We start from the raw sequence: 21,441 nt of genomic DNA, 5'->3' as shown, positions 1-21,441 counted from the left end.
ATCAGGTAACTGAGAAATCTGCTTAGTACAATCAACCTCTCTATATGGCTTCATAGGTTAGAAAACGCGTTGGATTAGTGAGATGCCAGTAGTCATGAGGCATTGCGGTAATCAAGGAGATAGGAGGCATACGTGAATATCTTAGAAACATCTACAAGGATTTCACAGCTACCTTGGTTCTCCACAAGAAAGTAAAAGTTACCTATCACGAAAGGGTCAGGCAAGGAGACAAATCTCTCCAACGCTACTCACTGCATGCTTAGAAGTATTGAAGCTCTTAGACTGGGAAGGCTTAGGAGTGAGGATCAACGGTGATATCTCAGCAACCTTCGGTTTGCGGATGGCATTGTCCTGTTCAGCAACAGCGGGGACGAATTGCAGCAGTTGATTGAGCAATAAAGTAAAGTGGGATTGGAGATTAAATGCAGAAGACAAACATAATGTTCAATACTCTGGCAAGGGACCAATAGTTAAGGGTCGACAGCCAGCCTCTAGAGCCTGTAAAGGAGTACATTTATCTAGACAATTACTCATAGGGATCCCTGGTCATGAGAAGGGAATTTACGGAAGAATAAATTTGGGTTGGCGTGCATACGGCAGGCATTGGAATATCCTGACTGCGAGCTTACTACTGTCGTTGCCAATAATTGCATCCTACTGGTTCCTATATATGAAGCAGACTTTGGGCGGTCAACAAAGAAGCTCGAGAACAAGTTAAGGACCGCACAAAGAGCGATGGAACTAAAAATGTTAGGCGTAACGTTAAAAGACAAAAGAGAGCGGTGTGATCACCGATCAATATGCATAGCCGATATTCTAGTTGACATTAGGAAAAAATAAATATAGCTGGGCAGGCCGTGTAAGGCGTAGGGTATATAAGCGGTTGGCCATTACAGTTATAGGATGGGTGCCAAGGGAAGGGAAGCGCAGTCGAGGACCGCAAAAAACTAGGTAGGGTGATGATGGTGGTGGTGAAACTTTATTTAAGAAAAGGGTCCTGAAGGACACCCGACTGTTCGTCAAGGTGTAGAGGGCACCTCGCACGTCGGGACGGGGAGCCCTAGGCTCTCCGTCGCTTCGCCGGCCTTCTGGACAGCCCAGAGTTGGTCTTGTTGCTCGCTGCTCCTAAGAGCGTCGTCCGACTTGTTCTTGTTCTCCAGATAGGAGGCCTGCGTCGCGCATCCTCACAACATGTGTCCCAAGTTCATATGTGCACCACACTGTGCACAATTGAATGATCCGTTGTAGTCTGGGTCGATTCAGCTAATACGCCAAGGATTGGGGTACGATTTCGTCTGTAGCAAGCGGAGAGTGACTGACTGCGCCCTATTAAATCCCTTGTTAGGAAAGGAGAATTCTCTACGTTCTAAATAAAAGTGCTTGGTAGGCGCATTATATGTCTGAAGTTGATCTTTAAAGGCCTTAGGAAGAGGGCGAGGGGGTCTGCAGGGGAGCGCGGCTGGCTAGTCCTCGCGCGGCCCTATGAGCGGATTCGTTAAGGTTCCGCTGTCCTCCCGCGACATCGCCCATATGGGCTGGGAACCAAACTATAGAGCGGATACTAATGGAGACAGGGGTAATTGGATATCGCTGGTCCTTCGTCCTGCAGGCCCAGCGAGGCCTTCGGATGAGGCCTTCGTTCTGCAGTGGACCTCAAAATAGGCTGATGATAATGACGGTAACGCTTAGGTTTCTTGCGACTCTTTATACCAGGAGTAAAGTATAATATACTTGATCACTACAATGCAGCTGTTTCCTCTAGGTTATATTGTGCGTCAGAAGTTGGTGCCACTAACTCAGTTGTTCACGCTTAAGCCTCGGGTAACACATTCTTTCGGGAATGGCACTAGTTTACGGACAATCGTAAACTCTTTTCTGCTTATGTGCTAGAGGCATTGCAAACTACCGTGTTAAGAAGAAACTTAGGTGAAATGTAGAAATATATTTTAATGTCTTTCCTTGAATTTAACACGTAGGACAAATTAGGGTGCATATTTATAGGAAATAAAAGTTGGAAGCGTGAAAGAAAGCAGCAGATGAATTTTTTGATGTTCGCTATGAAATTTGTGTGTTAAATTAGGCACTCCTTCCAGATGACGATGCTGATGAATATCGCATATGGGGACAGTTTCCGTGGGAGCGTCCTGGAAACCCTCCTCCGTTTTTGCCACCGGCCGACACAAGGACTTTGTCACATATTGGTCGCTGGTGGAATCAGGACGTGAACGGCGAACGGACCGGGAGGTTTTTGAGGTACGTGAATAATGCTTAGGCATTCACAGAGCACCTTCAGAGCACCTTGCCTGAGCTCATCAGTTGTGCACGCCAGATGAAATACATAAAAATTCATAAAGCATTCGAATCTTTGCATGTAATCACGAGGGTGGGAAGAGGGAGGAACGAAAGGTTATGAACAAAACCAATAAAACCAATAAAAGGCTCCATGAAAATATGATTGTATGTCTCACATTGCTCTTTTCGGATCGGCAGGTAGTGAAGTAATTCTAAACAGAAGGGGTGGCACGGCTTCAATACAAGACGATTTGCTGTGTTATCAACTCTTCTGCATTGTATCCGATACAGTCACGCATCTGGTGGGTTTGTATCACGTTACAAGTCAATAGCCCACGCGTAGGTTCCCACTACTTTCAGTAAGCAACTAAATTTTCACACTACTTATCACTAAGCGTTGCTTCTGACATCTTAAAAGTTAGCAAATGTGATGGCATAGAATAAAACACAACCTATATATTTGTTGGTAATGCTCCGAGTCATTGATTTATAGTGACGGTAATTCTTAAAGTACGCTAAAGGAAGAACAAATATGGCAACTAGCCGGGTGGCGCGGGGTGTCCCCTGCGTCTTCTCTGGACCTCAATAAAGTTATTTCACTCACTCACTCATCTCAGGCGGTAAATATAAACACACGGAAAATAAATAATAGACACAAAACATGTTCATGGTTCACAGTCGCGCTGCAAATCTGTAACACACTGTTCTGTAAGGCACCATTTGCATGTGGCCACTCATTAGTCAGCTGAAAAGCATGATCGTTGGTCCGAGGAATTCATATGAAACTGGTCGGTATGGCGATTGCAGTGTAACGTTATGGTGAATTATTCGAAAAGAGTCTGCACGTCACGTCAAGCAACAAAATGTTCCATGGGTCAATGACGAAGCCAACAGGGCGGCTATTCCGTGATAGCCGGTGTGGTTACAGACATCGCATTGTTCGCAGAACAAAAAGAAAACGACAACGGGAAAGCATGCCAACGCCTCTAAACTTAATTTCTTTGTTTTTCGTGACAGAATGCGGTTGATAACAGCAGAAAGTTATTTATTTAAAAAATTGTTACATTTAAACCCCTTTCCATCACGAAGAGGCTTGTTTTGAAGAAACACACAGATGCTTTCACTGCGTTATTGTAGTGCACTCTCAAACTATTAGAAGTTAATGTTTTTACGATCATATACAGACACAAGACTTGTGATGCCGGCCGTGATTGAGCTGCGATTCTAGAATAGCGTGTATCTCTTTTACTCCATTATTAACGAGTGTTGCCTACAGACAACATTACCCAATTTTTTTTGCCGTTTTTCACTATCGACTAGAAAAGTCTGGCTAAATGACTTCAGCTCAAATTGAATGACAAGTAGCAAGCGCCATTCGTTGCTTTAGAGCAGGAACGCAGGAGGAGGGTGAAGAATTTTGGCACGCGACTAACTTTCTTTTGAGAGCACGATCAGACGAGGAACACCGTTACAAGATCTCTGGCTGCGGTGGTGTCCCACATATGCTTTAGAGCAAACGAAATGTGCACCTAAAGGTGAAGGCATAGGTGGCTTGGGGTGAAGCCCACGTTTGACGTGGGGTTTCCTCCTACTGATGAAAGGCTTATGCAAATAGTTTTTTTTCCTATTAGGGCTTCTGGAAATTGCTCGAAAAATTTTAGGCGCATTTTTATACCCTGTCACTAAATGATAACCGAATTTATTGAAATGTTGATGGGTGTATGCGTCGCCAGCGCTTCCTCTCATGTGATATGGTAGTTTTAATGATAATAGTAGTAACAAGAACAGCAACAAATTGAGAAAAAAAGCACAGCGACATTCGCATACGCAAAGTACACGTAAAAATACAGAATTTCACACAATGTAGATGTTCACACAACATAAATGTTTATAAGACATTATTGTTAACAAACCATAACTTCTTTTGAGGAGTTGCAACTTGGACCCACCTAAGTGCCTCACTTCAAGCACAACGCCAGCATACTCGGGCTGAAGAGCCATAGAAACATGAAAAGACAAGAAAAACACACGAACAGGAATATCTGTTACATTAAAAGCATAGAACAACAATTTGAGCAGGAATAAAAACGGGAATAACAATTACGGCATTGTAAAAATAGTTATCTGATTGAGTGAGACTTTGCCTTTTTTTATCTACAAGAGTCGTATATTTTCGCGAGCAACATTTCTGGATAGTGCCCGAGAGCAGGGCGCCTGAGGCACGCTAGAGGGCTTTTGAAGAGGTTTTTATTATTTTCGGTATATCCTCAAGTGCCAAAAAATTAGATGCAGAAAAGATTTATTGTTGCAGAAAAATTCAAGTTCTTAAGGTGCACTGCATTTACATACCAGAATTCTTGCATAAGAAAGCACCGCTAGTTGACAATGATGGAGTAGAAATTGACGAGATCAATGCATAAGACTAAATCACTGCTCACACCAAACAGCCGGCTTTATCTGATGAAAAAAGATTGCTTTGTTTTTTTTTGCTTCGTTTATATTAATTGAACTACCCTGTGTAACGTGGAGCAGCGTGTATCATTCTTACAAGCATTTAAAGGACCCCATCAAAGTCATCGTAACTGACAAACAATATAACGTCAATTTGCAGCCGCTCATAACATTTTTTTTAAGTATGACTTTTTCCTTTGGTGTTATGAAATCCCAGAAAGTTGCACCTAGAGCCACTATGCCAATGCTCATCCGCTCCTCAGGCCTGAAATTTTGCAATAAACATTAGACATATCATCACACATGGAATTACACTGATGCTGTCATGTTGAGCTTTGCACACTTTTGCCGACATATAACAGCCTTGTTCATAAAAAATCTTCGGCTTTTATTTAAACTCTGTTGTTGTTAGTTTCGATAAACAGCTGCTCGTGCAGCTGGCTGGTATTTCTTTAGGGTCTAGAATATTACGAAAGCTAAGCACCGTATTCTAGCGCAGGCTTCTGGCATGACCAAAGTTAGCAAGAGATGCCTATCTGTTTGCCTCCCACACTGTCTTCACTTATGTCTTGGTACTAGTATAAGCAGCGGCTTCGGTGAATGTCTGATGGCATGATCACGGTCATCGTATTAGGTATTTCTTATTTGGCTATGAAAGCGGGACCAAACATTGTATTGTCTTAATAATCTAGAATTCAGTCTGAAAACGGAGTACTACCTCATATGCATTTGTAAACTTTATTATTATTCCTGCATGATCAGTTACTGAGTCTAGACATCCAGTGGGACGGCACTCATGTATTGAGACAGAGGCAACTGCTTGGTAAAGAAGTAAAGAGAAGGAAGAAAAATTGCATTCGTGCCCGAAAACAAAGGTCATTGCGAGGGTGGCCACGGAAGGCACGCATCGTACTGCTAGATGACTAGAGAAAAGCTTAGAATATAAACCAGGCACTTATTGTGTCTCTTGACTAAGCACGATTCTCGTTCTCAGCCTTAAATAATAGCAGTATTCAAAAGCAATAAAAGTGAGCTATTATTGTTAAAAAAATTATTAGTTTACCCATTTTGATCCTATTTTTAAATGTGAAGTGTCTAATATGTCCGAACTTTCTTTAAGGTCTAATCTACTTTTCGCTCTTTTTTTCCCAATCATAGGCCGTTACTTGCGGAAAATAAAGGTAAAGTATTCTTTTCGCCTTCTCAATTTTGTTCACTGCTAGTGTCCTCCCGGATTAGCACCATGAAAAGAAAGAAAACAAACTACGGGATTGAATGAACTTAGCAGGTGCTTTGTATTCTGGTGTTGCATGTCACAAAATGGTAAACTTGCTTAAGAGTTTCCGAAGAATTATAAATCTAGGAATTTGCAAGAAAATGTAAGTGGCTGTGTCCTATGTCTAGGCATACAAAATTGAAATCAGGAATCTTTTTTTTTTGGTTTCATGCATTGAAATGACATAATTGTGAGGAAAATGCGCAGACACTGCTTTGTGAAAGCAAGAGCGTCATTATGAAATGATGTGGTGACGAATAATAATTAAAGATAAAAACTGTATAGCGGTGGTGAGGTCTAAGGTCCCGCTACTTCCTTGCCTTGTCCCCTGAATCAGTTGCAAGGTGCATTCAAGCGGCAGCCATCATTAAAACTATGCAGACTACAAGTGCTACTGTCTCAGCTTGCACTACGCACAGAATGAAAAATTTAATTTAAAATTTCGTGGCAGCATGAACAAAAATGAACACACTCATTCAAAGTTACAATGTATACAACTAAAACTGAGGCCTAATGATATGTATTATTGTTTCATGGGGTATTGTGTAACTATTGATTTCGTGATGCATGGGTAACTAGAGTCGTACGTAAGGAGGAATTGTGGCTTTCGGTCAGCGTCGCACACGCGTGCAGCGCAGCGTTTATATATCAATCAATCAATCAATATTTATTTTGACGACAAAATCAAATACAGGGTGGGTGTAAGTACACATTCGGAGGTCCCGAAGTAACAACTGTCGGGGGGACCTCCTAACAAGACGTGAAAAGGGGGTTAGTAGGATCGTGGCAAACAGTGAGTCATGTCATATATATACAATTTCTATATCATCGGAAATGAACGGTACGAGAGAAAAAATCTTTTAAAAACATCACAAGTATAATCACGCAGTTAAAAAGAAAGAAAAAAATTGCATAAATCATTAAAGATAACTCGCAGAAATTCAAACGAGGATAAATGTTACGTAAAACTAACAACGAGAAGTATCAATTTATAGGAACAATTCAGTGACTCGGTAATTTGAACAGTACATTGCATAATAGTAAATCAGAACAACAGTCTAATTATTGCTATGTTCGTTAAATTATACTATGTGTCAGATAAAGTGTTCATGAAATGCTCCTTTGTTCTACGCTTGAATGATAATAATGTAGATGACTTCATATCAGATGGTATTGAATTCCAAGCAGAAATGCCTTAAAACGCGACGGTAAATTTCCCATAATTAGTTCTTGCTTTTGGAAGAAGAAGATTGAGTTGTGCTGAAAATCTTGTGTTGTTATAATTTATTAGGCTAGAGCGAGTAAAACCTGGAATATTAAGCTCGGTATTTATAAGACGAAACATAAGCAGTGACAGCTTATGATTAAATAACATGCGTAAAGGTAAAACATTTAGGGAACGGAATATGGGAGCAGAGGGAGATGTATGCGATTGGAATGCAATTATTCGTAGTGCCTGCTTTTGCAAGACTTCTAGCTGATGAAGATGTATGGCATATGTATTACCCCAAGATGAGAGGCAGTATGAGAGATGACTGTGTATGTATGCGTAATATAAAGACATGAGAATGGTTTGCTGAAAAAAAAGAGTGCGTTTTTATGATGATGTGAATACCAAATGAGATTTTTTGAATAAGTGATTGAATATGGCACTGGAACTTTAGGTTCTCATCTAGAACTACACCAAGAAATTTAGTAGACGCGGATCTTCCAAGTACATTATCATTTAGAGACACTACCATAGAGTCAATGTGCAAAGTTCTTGAAGAATGGAATTCCATAACTGTTGTCTTAGATGGGTTAATGGATAGCTTGTTTTTTACACACCATGAATGAACATTCGCTAGGTCAGCGTTAAGTTTATCCTGCAATGCGAGTAAATTTTTATCACATGCGAAAATAGTGGTGTCATCGGCATAAAGAAGGCAGTGTGCATGTGTTAATATTCTGGCAAGTCATTAATGAATATGAGAAATAAAAGTGGCCCAAGTATTGATCCCTGAGGCACGCCTGTATTTACAATTTTTGATGAGGAGAATACACCATTAACATCTATTATATATGATCGGTCTATTAGGTAGTTGCGAACTAATTGTAAAGGCGGCCCAGAAATGCCATAAGATTCAAGTTCACTTAAAAGAATAGGATGGTTAATTGTATCAAACGCCTTAGTGAAATCAATAAAGAGAGCACCCGCTAAGAGGCCTTGATCGATGGCTAACTTAACCCTCTCAGTAAAAGTAATAAGTGCTAGTTCAGTTGAAAAATTCTCACGGAAACCAAATTGATCAGGAGTTAAAGGATTAAGTTTAGATAAGTATTTAGTTAAGCGATTGTGTATTAGTTTTTCGATCACCTTATTGAAGTAAGACAAAATGCTGATAGGACGATAATTACTCATGCACTTATGGTAACCTTTTTAAAATACTGGGATTACTTTACCTGCCTTCAGGCGATATGGAAAGATGCCGTCTATAAATAATCTGTTCGCTATATGTGCTAGCGCAGGTGAGATTTTGTTAAATACAAGCCTAATGCTAGAGGGGCGTATCAAGTCGAGGCCTGGGCCGGTTGTTTTAAGAGAATTGATAATATTACATACTTCTAGCGATGCTGTGGGGAACAAGTAAAAGGAATGAGAACAGCGCGGAAAACTAAGTAACGTTGAATAAGGCTGACTACCGTCTGTAATACTAAAATGGTCACTGAAAACATTAGCTATGTCTTGAGAGTCAGTAATAATAGCAGAACCGTGGTTCACACACGATATGTGATCTTTAGTTGTACGAATGTTCAAGTATTCTTTAATGACCCGCCAGTTTCGTCTGGTATCACTTCCATTTTTCCTTATTTTATTTTCGTAGTAATTACGCTTGGCATTTTTTAAAGTGGCTGTTAGAACATTTGAATATCTGTGGTAGCGCAATTGCAACGCATTATTGAATGGCTGGGCTTTAAGTTTCTTACGAAGATTATCTCTTTTTTTAATGGACCGTAATAAAGAATCACTAATCCAAGGCTTTCTTGGCGAGCTAAACCATCGCGTCACAGTAGTGTTACTTGTACACAAGTTAGAGCATTCGGATATTTTTGCAAAAAAAGATTCAAAAGCCCTTTCGCCACATTTCTCTTCAAGCACATCAGCCCAGTCAATCGCACGAATCAAACGAGTGAATTTATTAGAATCAAAGAAAGTCCCGACATATTTTGCTGCTGGAGAAGGCATTACGGAACCTATGCAAAAAATATAGAGTAATGGTCTGTTACGGCATAGTCCACAATTCCAGCTGTGATAAAATCAGTAAGCATGCTAGACAGTACATGGTCAATTAAAGTATTAGGTCCGCCTATTTCACACCTGGTTGGAGCTGTAATTAGAGAGGAGAGTCCACAGCTAAGATAAGTACGTAAGTACTCAGAGCAACATTGAGTGTCAGGGTTGATAATGTTGATGTTAATGTCGCCACATATCACAATATCCTTGTTTTCATCAGTGACTGTGTTTAGTAACTGTTCAAATTCTTTACAAAACTCGATGTAGGAGGAAGAAGGTGAACGATAAATGCATGCGATTATGATGTTATGTTTGATAGGCAGCTGCAGAGTATTGCTCTGTACTTCTAACCACACTGATTCCTGCATATATATATATATATATATATATATATATATATATATATATATATATATATATATTGACATTTTCGGCATGGTTGCATAGCCTCTTGTAGAATGCCGTATGGAAGGAATATTATCAATACAAAGGGTGCTTCGTCTTGTGATCATGCAAGATCATGTCATTTTCTCTTTGATCATAGGACTTCTATATACTGCGTAATTAAGCTGTCTAGGCAGGATAATAGGTATTTAGCATAGCAGCGGTTGGCCTGAACATACTTAGAAAATGAAATCGACCGTCACTTTAGCATACGCCACATAGGATGAAGGCGAAAGCCTGAGCGCCGCAAGAGACATTCATTAAATCACTTGACATTCTCATTCAAATGCGTTGTTACTTATTATTTGTTCTTTTGTCCGACCAAAGGTCGCTGGTTCGAGCGCCCTAGTTCACGCTACATTAATTAACTGTGACTTAATTCACCTCGCTCTAGTTAACTCCACATATTGTGGGTTCGACTCCCGCAAAAGGTCGATGTTGCGACTCCCACCAAAGGTCATGGGTTCTAAAATTAATTTGCCGAGTCGGTATCGTGTACGATTTTGTGTCGACTACAAGGCCTTCACTCAGTTACGTTTGAACGATGAGACACATAAGGCTTTCGACTTCAAAAATTAAAAGCCCCATTCCTCTAATACGGTAATACAACGCTTCCCCAGCAATTGGAACGTGTGAAAGTGCATTTTGGCCAAAGAATATGTTCAAGAATCAAGAGCTACAAGCAAATGAATGCAGAAAGCCAAATAGGTAAACAAACTTAGTTTGTTGAAAGGTAGCGTTTGTGTGCCTAAATTGAAATGTCCTGGTCTCAGTTTACCTCGGTTAGTTTTAGAGCGTAGTTCTCAGGCGCCCGTTCCTTGGTTGAGAGTCGCCGTCTCTCGGTGTAACCACGCGATTGCGCTCCTGCCACTACTCGCGCCTTCGTGGTCTTCTTAATCCACAGCTTGCTCCGATGCCGCTCATTATGCCGGCGTTCCCATAATGTAACTCCCTCTGCGAAGTAGCTGACCGAATTGGTCCATTGCCAATTGGTGCGGCGATTTCGGTCTCAAATTCCTTGCCTCAATATATCGCATACATGTCTCTCTCCAGCTCTGCCTCAATATATGGTGAAATGAAAACACGTACAGAGATGGGATCAAATCTTGCATTTAGGAGTATAGTAATCGTTGGTGATTTTTTCGTACAGCATATTCTTTGGAATTCTACTTTTCCCATGTGCATTTTGCCTCTCAGACGAGACCACCGACGAGTACCGTCTGTGGGGGAAATTTCCGTGGGAGCGCCCAGTAAATCCGCCACCTTTCGTGCCACCGCCAGACACAGCGACGTTCTCACAGATCGGCCGATGGTGGAATCAAGAGGACATTGGCGAACGACCTACCAAGCTTTCAAGGTAGGTGCAAGAAATAGTTTTGGTGAGTCCGTACTGTGCGCCACTGACTGACTGGATCAGGCTACCAAGCTTTCGAAACCTGTTCGTTAGAAGCTCTGCGCGAAAACACATCGATAGCGAAGTTCATTTTAATTAAGAGATGGGAAATGGCGGCATTTGAGGACAGCGTCTTAAAATTTCGCAGTTATTTTTATTTTTGTCTGAACCAAAGCAGCATTCATTTTAGCATTTTGAAACAGTGTCACTCGCCTTTTTATTGGAGAACACCATGATCTAGAAGTTTGATCAGCTTTTATCACCGTGAATTTGGTGAAACTTGCAGGAATGACTAATTACCAAAGCGCATGATTAGCGGGATGGAATTGCTGGTTTTATTTTTCATTCTCGTAGCGAAACTGCCAAACCAACGTTTTATCATTACACGGTGTTGACACATACTGAGCTTCCAGGGTTGTATAATGTTTTTCAGCTAATGTTCCCGCGATTTAATTGACTTCATACACAATATTGTGCATAATGCTTTACGGTAACGCTGACCAGGAAAGACATAAATTAGAACCAGTGATTTGAATAACATCGAGTGCTAGCCACTGTGGCTCAGTCACCGTCTTTTTGCTTGATCAAGGTGGTTTGCAATGATAGTATATCCTGGAAGAACGTATTATCTTCGTTCAATGCCTTAGTGTGCGTTTCGTTCAAGAGCAAGTCTGGGCTGCACTGGGTTAACATGCTCGGGCGTTTAAGGCTCGGAAGTCGGCCAAATAAAAAAGAACCTTACATTTGTGCACATATTATACTTGGCTTATATTGATACAATGCATATACTCGTATTTACAATATTAAGGCGTTTTTCTTCGGCTTGGTATGCTCCAGAGGTATGATGACATCTGGTCACACTTTATTAAAGGATATTCCCTCATGTATTCCGTGAAGATATCCCGTATCATAATTACTTACCATAGTAATGCAATAAGGGAATTCTGTCATTCATCTCACTAAGGTCGCTTTTTATGCTGAATCTTGCGCACAGTACGTGTACGCTTTTATCCGAGCACACGGAATTATGAGCATATTGCGTGCATTGTTTGAATGACGAAGAACGGTACAACTAGTGGCTAATTAGCAAATGCTTTCTTTTTTAAACAATGGTGCTTTCCGGGCGCCGAACAGTTGTCGACAAATAAAGGAAACGTTGCAATTCACACCTATGTTCTTGATTTGTCAGCATTTGCGTTTGCACTGAAACGTTCGTCGCAGTTTAAAACACCCCTCTTTAACATTGTGCACGCTAGCGCCTCTGCAAAGTCTCTAAACAGCCGCTATCAACTTATGTTGGTATAAATTACAGAAGATCACCCTGTGTGATGAAGTTAGCGATCGCATCCCTGCTTACCGCTTTACTTTCTGTAAATGTCACATGAATTTCTTGGGGTAATGAAATGTTGTACTGGCGTTCAAAATGTACTCCATTAGAGGCTTTAGCAAATTATGCAAATGCTCTTCCCCACGGACACATGTTGGTGGACGTCGCCGTAAATGTGGAGGTACAGCAGCAGCGTACGAGCTTGTAGCGCGATTCTTGCAACCATGTCTTCGTTTATAAATCGTCGCTTTTGGCAGATCTAGCTTCAAATCAACGGTAGCGTGAGCGGGGAATCGGCCCCCTTGTGTAGGGCAAGTAAATATTGTGGAAAGCTTACATCCAGTATTTCGCATTTATCCCAGGTTAAAAATTGCAGAAAGTGCTATGAATTTCTGTACAGGCAAATATTTTGTGTTGACGGTAGAACTCGAGTTTTAGGGGTCTGTCTGATGATATGTGGCATCTGTGCGAGTTTGGCACTCAGAAGGGTTTGGGTGCGAGCTAGTTGTTACGAATCATTTATATTTAGAACAGCGCCAAAAAACATTGTCCCGTGTACTCTCTTGTCCGTGTTTTTTGGCGCTGTTTTAAATATGAATCAGTTTGGCACAGGGCAGGTTGGAAACACCATGTATAGTTAAGTAGCATTACTTGATGCATAGTTAACGACTAGGCATCACACAGGGCTATGAGATTTTCCGTACTCCATATTTCTGAATTTATTTTTGCTATCTTGAGCCCAAGGACCGGTCCATATACAATTTACTTATGCTACCGGAATTACAAGGTGGCCACGGCTGTCAGTGATTAAAATTCCGTCACTTGCTCCGCAGTAGCAAAACGTCATCACCTCTGAAGACACAACTGCCAAAACGGAAGACCGCGACGAATACAACGCTGGTTGCAATGAGGTGCTTGCGTAAAACTTACGCTGTGAGATAGAGCTGGCGGGCCCAGTGGCCCTAATTTAGGAGTTATGTTCCTTGGCTGCTATCGTTCTTCGTCGACTCTCACCGAATTAGTGTTTAACATGATCGTACACATGCGTGGAAAATCACAAGTTCATTGATACCACAATGAATTGAACCAAGCTACAGTTAACTAGGCACCGATAGGGTTAAGCTCTCTACATCAACAGTGCGGCAAGATCGCTAGGAATCATACCTTGTGCTGCAATTTTAAATCTTAGCCGACGGCACGGAGCGTAACCGTTGGCGCTCGTATTCGCAACACAACTCTCTCCTGTGCTATACAATATACTAAAATTCTGAAGTCCGAAATATCAAAGGAATGTTCCCCTAACAATGCAATATTGAAAAAATATGCTTTATTCTACAAAAAGCGCGTGGGCCTGTTCACAGAGAATAACATGGTTGAATTAAGGAATCATGTGTATTAAACTTGAGGGAAATTTCGGAATTAGCCTTCATTGGAGCCTACACGACCGATCTAAACTGGTAAGAAAAAAAAATTAACTGATGTAAAATTCTTTCTCTTTATTTTCAGAGAGTCATTTGAAGATGACTACGGTAAGTATACTTCTATCGAAATATACCGAACTTCATATTTGATGCAAAATGCAGAGCTTCTAAATCTACAGCGTCTAAGGTACGAGAGTTACACATACACAACTGGGGCGCTATAACGTAAAATGATTCCAAACCGTTTTGATTCCAAACTCCTGACGTCAAATTTACGTAACCACCAACGCAAGCATCGGGCAGTGACCCGCAGCGTTGTCTGAACAACCCAATCAAACACTCTCCTCGTTTATAGGATGTCACCTTTGTTCGCTTTCAAAACCAATAACATTGTCTACACTAAGCGGCTTTTCTTATCTAATTTGCTGACAAGAGGCCAGGAGCACGCTCTAGTGGAGAGGGTTTCGATGGGGCCGAGCCAGCACAGTGAAACTGGATAACCGCATGAAGAGGGTGGTGCCGGCTTCTCCAATTGGTCCGCTTCGCCTTACTTAGCTAGCGGTGGCTGGTCGAAAACGCGGCGGCGTGAAACGGAAGGATAAGAATGCCGCTAAAACGGATGCTCAACAAGGAAGAGTTGACAGAGCGATGTCGTATGCATGCTAAAAGGGCTCGGTAACGTTGTACTGCCATACAAAAAGGTTTACCATGCGCAAATAAATACATGCTCACTGGCAGGTGCGAGTAGCGAGGGCCTGAGCGATCGGCGGGCAGCCATCTTTCATTCCTTTCGGAACGGGCAGTCTGTGGCTATTCATTAAAATTTTCAGTTTTGTTCGGCATAATAATGTACTTTTTTCGCGTACACGTCACTTTGACGTGGTGAGTTTTCGCGGTTTTGTGACGTCGCATGACAGACAAGCGAAGTGGGCGAAGCCAGAAAACATTGGACCAATAGCAGAGAGCTACTGGTGAAAAGACATCGAATCAGGAATTATTTTTGTTCTTTTGTGCGGTTTAATCATGCATAATCATTGTGTACATGTTATATCAGATGGGGAGCTATTGCGGTTTTCGTGACGTCGCGTGACAGACAGGCGAAGTTGGTAGCAGCCCGAAAATGTTTGCACCAATCTTGGAGGCTGATTGCAGAAATTGGAATCAAAACAGTTTGGAATCATTTTATGTTATAGCGCCCCTGCAGGTTTTTACCAAAGAGTGGATTGGTGTTTCTTGAGGATGAAACACGGAGCACAATTAGGAGCCATTCCTAACGCATTTTAAGTATAATGTACTGGAATGGTGACTGTTCAGGCTTCAATTACTGTAGGCAACTACAGACAAAATTACTCTAGGCAGTTATTTATAATGAAGACCACAAATGGGCTTCACTGCAACAGAAACGCTTGTTTTGTCAGTTAGAAATTGTTAGCTAAGGCACACTCGGAATAAAGCTAAGTGCCCCTATCAACAAAAATGCATCATAAGGCGAAGGCAGGTCGAAAGTTATTCATTCCATATTTGTCCAGGCAGCGCTTGTCCTGTGTGTGTGTGTGTGTGTGTGTGTGTGTGTGTGTGTGTGTGTGTGTGTGTGTGTGTGTTTTGTCTGCTATCGTGATTGGTTCGCACAATGGTGGCTATAGGCATCTTAAAGCACCAAAGCTCTGCTACAACAACCGCAGTAAGCGAAATGGAGCTCGTCGCAAATGGTTTGTTGGGTGGATTAGAGATAATTTGATGCACATAGTTTGCAAATACCAAAAAAAGACAGAGCGGAAGGGCCTTAAAAATACAGGAAGGTCAGCCTCATCTGGTTGCCACGTCCAGTTTTCGCACGTCCGGTTTCCGCAAGAAGAAGCCTGTCCCCGCGTCTAAAGACTGATTATGGTGTAAGCAGTGGTACCGAAAGAAGGCGTTTTTCGCCCACATTCCCGTTTCTAGAATTCTCCATATGATGCTTTTACGATCAGTATTCGTGGTCATTCATTTTATTGTAATGCAGCTGGTCTTCAATTCAAGACTAACTGACTAGATACGTGAAGCATTATAACGTTTTTTTAGCGTTCGTTGTGCATATTTCACTCAATTCCACAAGCATTTTGTGAAGCCCAGGCTATCTTAGGACAGCGATAGCCATGCCTTCGAGTGGACAGCTCCATTAGTCCTTTTATTATAGTCCCCAAGCCTTTAAGCGCGATAAGATCATTGTGACCTGTCAGTTTACACTACATATAGGGACGCTATAAAACGGAAACAATGTCTCATGGCATTATTTGCCAGATGTGCAGAGGAACAGTAATTATAGTGCCGCCATTATAGCGTGGAGGGAGCATCAGTGGTAAATAAAATTAATCGTTTGGCTTCGAAGACCGTGTTTGATTCCTTGTTCCTTTACTGTTCACATTTATAGAGCCAGTTTACGCAAACTTAATGACGCACTAACATTTGAAAAAGCCTTATGACTCATTGTGACCAGGCTAATCGCGCTGCGATATGTCATGACCTTGCAGTGCTGGTGAATGTGTTCTATCTCAGCTGATAACTACAGACTAATGCGTAGAGCTCAGCTAACGAATATGTTCAGTTTCTCTGAGAAGCTGACATAGGGAATTAGGTTCCCGCCCTCACCACATAAAGTGTGTCATATGTACAGAGGTACTTCTCGAAAACAGCTGCCGTTGCTCCCTTTTAATGGCACCTGCTTATTTCTCTGCCAGATGAAAAGACGTTCAAGCAGAAGCCTACGCAAGATGTTGAAGGAAAACGCAGCAAGTTTCTACCCTTGCTTCCACCAAAAGACCACAAGCTGACGAGGGTGGCGCGCTCAGTCTGGCAGAACAAACCTTGGGAGAAGCCATGGAATCCACCACCGTTCCTGCCTGGCCGCTACCCTCCTCTTCAGTGAATGGTCCGTGTTTGCTAAAGACTATGCATCCACATCGAATACGAAACAAGAGACATCCCGGCCGGGAACAGAATGAAACCGATTAACACTTTCGTTCCCTTGAGAGCTCCGGCCAATGTTCACAGCGGCCGCCCACCAACATACGCGCCACAAAACGACACTCAACTGAACGAGGCAGCGAATGAAAAATAAACGCACACGTCTGAGTCATTTAGAAAGTAGCTTGTCGTTGCATCTTTATGCTTACTGTTCATTAAGTCGACTGAATACATGTACAATCGTTGATCCTATAGAGGCCAGTGTTCTTCACGAAGGAAGGCTGTGCAGCCAATATGCGAGGCAGCATGTCCACACTTCTAGCTGTAGTGTGTTCAGTCGTGGTGAACACCGACGAAAAGCGCTCTCCTCACACACCATGACCACCTGCTCTGACGTCACTTCAACGAGTTCGTTAGGAGTGACGTCACTTCAACGAGTTCTACATGTAAGTAGGCTCCCTAGTCAAAGCGTTCTTCGCGTTGTTGCAAAGTAGTTTATTTTCTGAGCCATAGTTGCCATAATCGGGGGACTTAACTTTCAAATCTGGTTTGTGGATTAGGAGCTGCAACGCAGTGGGAAGCTCCCGGAATAATTTTGTCATACGGGGTTTTTTAACAAGCAGTCACAGAAGTGCCGATGAGCGTTATTGTATTCGGCCTCCATAGGAATGCGCTCTCCGAGGCTGAGAATTGAAGTCTAGCCCTCGTGCTCATTAGCGCAACGCTATAGCCACTGAGCCAATGCGGCGCGTGCACAGAGAATGACAATCAACCAGAGCCGACATTCCTATAGAGCCCAGCGGCCGAATTGACTGCAGTGCAACAAGCGGCTGATGTGAAAACCTGAACCACACTTTCGGTTTCGGGCGCGTGCGTTGGAAACGCTAACTGATACGCGGTACGCCCACTGCGCTGATTGGCGCAGCATTTATTTTTACTTCTGCTGGTAAACCGCGCGCTGTCTTGGTGCGGAATCTTTATTATTTAGTAGAATAAATGTTATTGCAAGCGTTCTTTAGAAGCCTACATCGAACGCGCGTCCTCATCAACTAGACGAAGGCTCCTTGTGAAATCAGGAAATGTTTTTTTTTGCTCTAATGAGGCTCTTTCCGGGCTCTGTGTGCGTTCATCCAATATTGTGGCACTAGATAAGTAGCACTATTATCCGTACATAGCTCCACCGGACGGCATCAGCTAAAAAGTAAATTACAAGCTCGTGTCACTTCAGCATTTATACCTTGCAGGAGAACTGCGTGCACATGTGAAACATACGAAATTGGTGAATGGGTGACTTTACGAACAAAGTCAATTTGCTTTCACAAACCATGGCGTAGAAAATACCCGACCCCCCCCCCCCCCCCCCAAACAATACCATACATAAAATATGACGAAAGACATTTGATTTCCAAGCATTCCGCCATTCCCGGGCCTCACTTCCTGCTCTTTAAGATCACAAGTACGCAGGCAACTGCAAGTTTTCGCAAAACCTGGCCTCAGCCGATGCGTTGTTACGCTACGTCCACAGAGGTGGCTCCAACACAGGCTCCCAGCCAGACCAAGCTGGATGCTCGCAGGATGTCTTGTACTCGCACTGAAGACAAATGTGTGGGTGCAAAGCCTGCTTTCAATCGTTCATAAAAAGGAATTTTGGATATTCAAGTGCCTGATTTTTTAAGCTCCTTCACATTATCTTTTGCGCGTTCTGCCGACGCAAGCAGCACAGTTCCGTATTATCATTCTCTTGCATCGATCCTCGCATATTCTATAAGCGTGAGTACCGAAAGAAGGTAGATGTTGTAGGGGTGGGGGCTATAAAATCCGGCACTAGCTTGGCCCCGTACGATTCAGACAACGGGAAACTAACCAACGTTAAACTGACTGGCCCACCGCGGCCGACCTGTCTTTCGCTCCGTCATGTCTATAGAAACCGACACAAATATGTTCCAGTGAGATTCAGAATGCGCCTAACTGCGCCGCAAAGGTCGAGCTGTCTCGCTAACTGCGTCACAACGCCCGATGCGACGAGCATGCCAAAAAGTTCTGAAACAAGTTACAATAACGTTGGAGACCATAGAAAGCATCGCCAACATGTCGAAGTACGATTGTCATACACCCTGTGAACGAGGCGCCAACGTCGGGCCAAATTCCAAAGCCGACTTTTCAGCTTCCGAAAGTAACCAAACGAAAGCACGGACAATTAATAAGAGCCCTTCTGGTGCACCAGCGAACGCTGGTTGTGGTCCAAAGGCCGAGTCAAGGCCCAGAGTTGTCAAAACACAACACAATATATTCTTCAAAGAAGGCAGTTACATGTACACATGTACACTTCGCCTAGGTGTCATCATCATCAGCCTATATTTGTGTCTACTGCTTGACGAAGGCTTCTCCCTGGGATCTTCATTTACCCCTTTCCTGTGCCAGCTGATTCCAACTTGCGCCTGCAAATTTCCCAACTTCATCACCCCACCTAGTTTTCTGCCATCTTCGACTGTGCTTCCCTTCTCTTGGTATCCATTCTGCAACTCTAATGGTCCACCAGTCATCCATCCTACGCATTACATGGCCTGCCCAGCTCCATTTTTTTCTCTTGTGATCTAGAATATCGGCTATCCCCCTTTGCTTTCTGATCCACACTGCTCTCTTCCTGTCTCTTAACGTTAGGCCTAACATTTTTCGTTCCATCGCTCTTTGTGCGGTCCTTAACTTGTCCTCGAGCTTCTTTGTTATGCTCCAAGTTTCTGCCCCATATGTTAGCACCGGTAGAATGAGATGATTCTACACTTTTCTTTTCAAAGACAGTGGTAAGCTCCCAGTCGGGATTTGACAATGCCTGCCGTATGTACTCCCACCCAATTTTATTCTTCTGTAAATTTCTTTCTCGTGATCTGGGTCCCCTGTGAGTAGTTTGCCTAGATAAACATACTCCTTTACAGACTCTATAGGCTTACTGGCGATCCTGAATGCTTCTTCCCTTCCGTGGCTATGTAACATGTTTTTTCTGTGTATTGATCTTCAACCCCACTGTTACACTTTCTCGGTGGAGGTCCTCAATCATTTGCTGTAATTTGTCCCCATTGTTACTGAATAGGACAATGTCATCTGTAAACCGAAGGTTGCTGAGATATTCGCCGTTGATACTCAATCCTAAGCCCTCCCAGTCTAAGAGCTTGAATACTTCTTCTAAGCATGCAGTGAATAGCATTGGGGAGATTGTGTCTCCTTGCCTGACCCATTTCTTGATAGGTAACTTTCTACTTTTTTGTGGAGAAACAAGGATGCTGTGCAATCCTTGTAGATATTTGCCAAGATATTCACGTATGCCTGCTGTACTCCTTGATTACGCAATGCCTTTATGACTGCTGGTAACTCTACGGAATCAAATGCTTTTTTCATATTCTATGAAAGCTATATAGAGAGGTTGATTGTACTCCGCAGATTTCTCTATTACCTGATTGATGACAGGAATCTGATCCATCACAAAGTATCCCTTGTTGAAGCCAGCCTGTTCTCTTGGTTGGCAGAAGTCAAGTGTTGCTCTGATTCTATTGTAAATTATCTTAGCGAATATTTTATACAATACTGAAAGCAAGCCAATGGGTCTGTAATTCTTCAATGCTTTAACGTCTTCCTTCTTATGGATGAGAATAATGTTGGCGTTCTTCCAGCTTGTAGGTACACTTGTAGTCATGAGGCATTGCGTATGAAGGGCCGCAAGTTTTTCAAGCATGATATCTTCTACATCTATAATTAAATCGACTGTTATTGCATATTCTCCAGCGGCGTTTCCCCTGGTCACGTCTTTCAAGGCCCTTTTAACTTCATCGCTAGTTAGCTAATGTTCATCACTACTTCGAATGAAGGTAGCTTGGCTCCTCTGGGATCTGTACAGGTCAGTATAGAATTCTTCCGCTGCTTTTACTATTTCACTGAAATTGCTGATGATGTTACCCTGCTCGATCTTTCAGTGCATACATTTTTCCGTGTCCTATGCTAAATTTTCTTCTCACTGATGTCATGCTACGTCCATATTATACTGCTTCTTCAATTATTTCCACGTTATAATTTCGGATATACCTTACTTTCTTCTTGTTGACCAGTTTCGACAGTTCAGCTAACTCTATCTGATCTCTCGAGTTTGACACATGTTTTGCCGTTTCTTTATTAGGTCCTTTGTTATTTGGGAGAGCTTACCTACTGGTTGCCTTGGTGTCTTACCTCCAACTTCAATTGCTACTTCTGAGATGACCCTAGTTACGGTTTCATTCATTACTTCTATGTTGTCTTCCTCTTCCTGTTCTAAGGCTGCATATTTGTTTGCAAGCACCAGTCTGAATTGGTGTGCTTTTACCCTTACTGCGTCTAGGTTGGCCTGTTTATTCTCGACTAATTTTATTCTCTCTTCGAATTGAGAGAAATCCTAGGCCTCACTAACCTATGGTCACTGCACTTTACCCTGCCTAACACTTCTACGTCCTGGACCATGCTGGGATCAGCATATAGTGTGAAATCTATTTCATTCCTTTTTTCGCCATTAGGGCTTTTCCAGGTCTACTTACTGTTGCTGCGCTTCCTGAAGAAGGTATTCGTTATTCGGAGCTTATTCCTTTCCGCTAATTCTAC

General features: G+C 42.4%; 1 protein-coding gene and 1 long non-coding RNA gene across 3 annotated transcripts in view; both read left to right on the top strand.

Moving 5' to 3' along the window:
- The window catches only part of LOC119462856 (uncharacterized), a 170,436-nt gene that overhangs the window by 92,034 nt on the left and 56,961 nt on the right, over positions 1-21,441 (top strand). The window lies entirely within an intron of this gene.
- LOC119461725 (uncharacterized) lies at positions 2,065-17,001 on the top strand. 2 transcript variants are annotated; one of them, XR_005194045.2, is made up of 5 exons: positions 2,065-2,253; positions 5,902-5,924; positions 10,935-11,094; positions 13,964-13,986; positions 16,596-17,001. It is a non-coding gene; the product is annotated as an uncharacterized LOC119461725 (long non-coding RNA). The 2 variants fall into 2 exon arrangements; XR_007468261.1 differs by lacking the exon at positions 13,964-13,986.

The sequence above is a fragment of the Dermacentor silvarum genome, chromosome 8 (genome assembly GCF_013339745.2).
Source record: "Dermacentor silvarum isolate Dsil-2018 chromosome 8, BIME_Dsil_1.4, whole genome shotgun sequence".
In the NCBI taxonomy this organism is placed as follows: domain Eukaryota; kingdom Metazoa; phylum Arthropoda; class Arachnida; order Ixodida; family Ixodidae; genus Dermacentor; species Dermacentor silvarum.
This window is presented reverse-complemented; position numbering and strand designations above follow the sequence as displayed.